Here is a 5,000-nt window from a genome sequence, read left to right on the forward strand (position 1 = left end):
ACTAATAAGACAGAATGTCTCACACCACCCGCAAACAACGCAGCTCAAATCAGCCAGCAACACCCACAGTGGTCCACCCAGTATCAACACAGGACGCAACGCCACGCCACAACACAAAAGGTACAAGTAATAAAATACCCTTTGGCCACACTCCTTATAAAGGCATCGAACCAACCCACCACCTGACACCAGCCAAACGTACATCCTGATTTGACACATCTCTGGCAACCTAACCCACGTTGGCCCTTAACCTAACCCACGTTGGCCCTTAACCTAACCCACGTTGGCCCTTAACCTAACCCACGTTGGCCCTTAACCTAACCCACGTTGGCCCTTAACCTAACCCACGTTGGCCCTTAACCTAACCCACGTTGGCCCTTAACCTAACCCACGTTGGCCCTTAACCTAACCCACGTTGGCCCTTAACCTAACCCACGTTGGCCCTTAACCTAACCCACGTTGGCCCTTAACCTAACCCACGTTGGCCCTTAACCTAACCCACGTTGGCCCTTAACCTAACCCACGTTGGCCCTTAACCTAACCCACGTTGGCCCTTAACCTAACCCACGTTGGCCCCTTAACCTAACCCACGTTGGCACCTTAACCTAAGTTACGCTGCACCTTAACCCAAGTTACGCTGCACCTTAACCCAAGTTACGCTGCACCTTAACCCAAGTTACGCTGCACCTTAACCCAAGTTACGCTGCACCTTAACCCAAGTTACGCTGCACCTTAACCCAAGTTACGCTGCACCTTAACCCAAGTTACGCTGCACCTTAACCCAAGTTACGCTGCACCTTAACCCAAGTTACGCTGCACCTTAACCCAAGTTACGCTGCACCTTAACCCAAGTTACGCTGCACCTTAACCCAAGTTACGCTGCACCTTAACCCAAGTTACGCTGCACCTTAACCCAAGTTACGCTGCACCTTAACCCAAGTTACGCTGCACCTTAACCCAAGTTACGCTGCACCTTAACCCAAGTTACGCTGCACCTTAACCCAAGTTACGCTGCACCTTAACCCAAGTTACGCTGCACCTTAACCCAAGTTACGCTGCACCTTAACCCAAGTTACGCTGCACCTTAACCCAAGTTACGCTGCACCTTAACCCAAGTTACGCTGCACCTTAACCCAAGTTACGCTGCACCTTAACCCAAGTTACGCTGCACCTTAACCCAAGTTACGCTGCACCTTAACCCAAGTTACGCTGCACCTTAACCCAAGTTACGCTGCACCTTAACCCAAGTTACGCTGCACCTTAACCCAAGTTACGCTGCACCTTAACCCAAGTTACGCTGCACCTTAACCCAAGTTACGCTGCACCTTAACCCAAGTTACGCTGCACCTTAACCCAAGTTACGCTGCACCTTAACCTAACTTACGCTGCACCTTAACCTAACTTACGCTGCACCTTAACCTAACTTACACTGCACCTTAACCTAACTTACGCTGCACCTTAACCTAACTTACACTGCACCTTAACTGTCACATGTAACGTCACAGGAATGTAGCTTTGCCTAACAGCAACCCTCTGAACATAGTTCACTGCTTGGATCCTCTGGTGTCATGTGTATTTCTTGATGCCATGGTGCGTACCCTCACATAAAGGTCTTTCGAGTGTTGCGTACTTTCTACACAGTCCCGCTAACCACTGGAAGGGTGTACCGCTACAGAACGAATATCGCCCTCCCCTCCTGCCCTTCCAAGCTGGTCGGTCAGGCGTTTGTTTGTGAAATGAGCCTTGCAGCTGTTCAGTTGCATTCGGTTGTCGATGCAGTCAGTGTACGTTGTGGTACGGCCTGTGTGGACTGTCCGCTGATGTACGCGTAACCCACACTGATCATCCGTCGTTACGTACTGAGTGACATAATGTGGCACATGCTTGACCGTACACCGGCTGCGCCCTACAATGGCGAATCATAAGGGCCATATGTTGTGCACGATGCTACTTGTCTCGTCTCCCCATTACAGCGAGATTGCACTGTTGTACGCCGTACAGACATGTGGTAGGTAGGTACGGACGAAAGTATTGCATGTTGGCCCCCCCCCCCCCCCTCCTCCCTCTGCCGGGAATCAGCGTGAGCCGTCTGTTGATGTAGCGACGAGGGTTTTCCTATTTAATCGTATTGCCCCACACAACATGATAGCACGGTGGACCGCGTTCCACATCTGCGACATGCTACAGAGGCCGGTTGACAGTCGACCGCGCAAGGGACATTGCACACGTGCGCGGACCATCTTCCACGTGTTCTCTCGTGTACATGCCGCAGTGTGTATGTGGGCTGATGTAGCGTGTCGTGACACATAACATGCAGGCATGCCAGAATCGTAGATTTCGCAAATGTAGATTGACGTATACGTTTGCTGCCAAAGATCCGCAAATGAACTGGAAATCAGTTGTTGAGCGGTTGTTCGCGCTGCAGGTGCATCGGTGATAGCGACGATCGGTACATCTATGAACCGGTTGTTTCGGCGGTACCCGCCATGCCCCCGAACCTGAGTTGGCCATGTGGGTATGAAGCGATACGAGGCTGTGGCTTGGCGGGACAGTCCCCGGCCGGTGAGGGGGGGCCGCCCGGCGTGCTGGCCGCGCGCTGCGTGAGCGCACGCACTACAGCCGGCTGGTGGGGGGCGCCCAGTGGCAGGAGCGCCGGCCGACGGGCCCGGCTGGCGTCCCAGCTATGCGCCGGCGCACCCTGCGCGCGGCGCCAGGCGGCCAAAGTGGGTTCTGCCGAGCCCGGTGCGAAGCGCGGTGGACATCTGCAGTGTGCTGGTCCGATTGCGGACTGTGTGCGTTGAGGATGCGCCGCCGCCCGGCACTCGGCGTCGCGACGCCGTCTGCTGCTCGGTCGCCCCCAGCGGTTCTCGCAGGTGGTTTGTATCGCAGCTCTGCGGACGTGTTGGCGCGTGCGCTGTGCTGGGAGAGTTCGCTTCTGCACCCAAGTGGGGCTTTGCCCTTCTGTGGCGCTGGCGTTGGAGCTGCCGGTCACCGTAGGTGGCGCGTGTTGTTTCCCGCCGGCAATGCCACGACAGCACGCTCCCGGGCCTCTGTCGGCAGCGGCAAGCTCAGTTGGGAGCACGGGTGTTCGCACTGAAAGCGTCTACTCGCCCATCTCCGGGCGATTGCGCCTCTCTCGAACCCGACCAAGTACTTAGGACGGCGCTGCGCGCCGCCGGGACCTGAGAGGGTTTCGAGGTGTATCGTGCAGGGGAGCTCAGCCTCCTCCTGTTTGCAGAATAATTGAGCGGACGCTTGCGTGTTCGCGCGGGCCCTCGGGACACACTCCCGGGCGGCCGGCTGCTCAGCTCTCGTTGACGCAGCTCCCTGGTTGATCCTGCCAGTAGTCATATGCTTGTCTCAAAGATTAAGCCATGCATGTCTCAGTACAAGCCGCATTAAGGTGAAACCGCGAATGGCTCATTAAATCAGTTATGGTTCCTTAGATCGTACCCACGTTACTTGGATAACTGTGGTAATTCTAGAGCTAATACATGCAAACAGAGTCCCGACCAGAGATGGAAGGGACGCTTTTATTAGATCAAAACCAATCGGATTGGCTCGTCTGGTCCGTTTGCCTTGGTGACTCTGAATAACTTTGGGCTGATCGCACGGTCCTCGTACCGGCGACGCATCTTTCAAATGTCTGCCTTATCAACTGTCGATGGTAGGTTCTGCGCCTACCATGGTTGTAACGGGTAACGGGGAATCAGGGTTCGATTCCGGAGAGGGAGCCTGAGAAACGGCTACCACATCCAAGGAAGGCAGCAGGCGCGCAAATTACCCACTCCCGGCACGGGGAGGTAGTGACGAAAAATAACGATACGGGACTCATCCGAGGCCCCGTAATCGGAATGAGTACACTTTAAATCCTTTAACGAGTATCTATTGGAGGGCAAGTCTGGTGCCAGCAGCCGCGGTAATTCCAGCTCCAATAGCGTATATTAAAGTTGTTGCGGTTAAAAAGCTCGTAGTTGGATTTGTGTCCCACGCTGTTGGTTCACCGCCCGTCGGTGTTTAACTGGCATGTATCGTGGGACGTCCTGCCGGTGGGGCGAGCCGAAGGCGTGCTTGCGCGTCCCGAGGCGGACCCCGTTGAAATCCTACCAGGGTGCTCTTAGTTGAGTGTCTCGGTGGGCCGGCACGTTTACTTTGAACAAATTAGAGTGCTTAAAGCAGGCAAGCCCGCCTGAATACTGTGTGCATGGAATAATGGAATAGGACCTCGGTTCTATTTTGTTGGTTTTCGGAACCCGAGGTAATGATTAATAGGGACAGGCGGGGGCATTCGTATTGCGACGTTAGAGGTGAAATTCTTGGGTCGTCGCAAGACGAACAGAAGCGAAAGCATTTGCCAAGTATGTTTTCATTAATCAAGAACGAAAGTTAGAGGTTCGAAGGCGATCAGATACCGCCCTAGTTCTAACCATAAACGATGCCAGCCAGCGATCCGCCGCAGTTCCTCCGATGACTCGGCGGGCAGCCTCCGGGAAACCAAAGCTTTTGGGTTCCGGGGGAAGTATGGTTGCAAAGCTGAAACTTAAAGGAATTGACGGAAGGGCACCACCAGGAGTGGAGCCTGCGGCTTAATTTGACTCAACACGGGAAACCTCACCAGGCCCGGACACCGGAAGGATTGACAGATTGATAGCTCTTTCTTGATTCGGTGGGTGGTGGTGCATGGCCGTTCTTAGTTGGTGGAGCGATTTGTCTGGTTAATTCCGATAACGAACGAGACTCTAGCCTGCTAACTAGTCGCGTGACATCCTTCGTGCTGTCAGCGATTACTTTTCTTCTTAGAGGGACAGGCGGCTTCTAGCCGCACGAGATTGAGCAATAACAGGTCTGTGATGCCCTTAGATGTTCTGGGCCGCACGCGCGCTACACTGAAGGAATCAGCGTGTCTTCCTAGGCCGAAAGGTCGGGGTAACCCGCTGAACCTCCTTCGTGCTAGGGATTGGGGCTTGCAATTGTTCCCCATGAACGAGGAATTCCCAGTA

At 54.3% G+C, this 5,000-nt stretch overlaps 1 non-coding gene across 1 annotated transcript in view; it reads left to right on the top strand.

The window, feature by feature from the left end:
- The first annotated feature begins 3,324 nt into the window (after positions 1-3,324).
- Positions 3,325-5,000, top strand: part of LOC126330400 (small subunit ribosomal RNA) — a 1,893-nt gene continuing 217 nt past the window's right edge. The window contains exon 1 of the ribosomal RNA XR_007562857.1: positions 3,325-5,000. This exon is cut by the window's right edge and continues 217 nt beyond it. This is a non-coding gene — a ribosomal RNA (small subunit ribosomal RNA).

This window comes from Schistocerca gregaria, unplaced genomic scaffold (genome assembly GCF_023897955.1).
Source record: "Schistocerca gregaria isolate iqSchGreg1 unplaced genomic scaffold, iqSchGreg1.2 ptg001281l, whole genome shotgun sequence".
Classification (NCBI taxonomy): domain Eukaryota; kingdom Metazoa; phylum Arthropoda; class Insecta; order Orthoptera; family Acrididae; genus Schistocerca; species Schistocerca gregaria.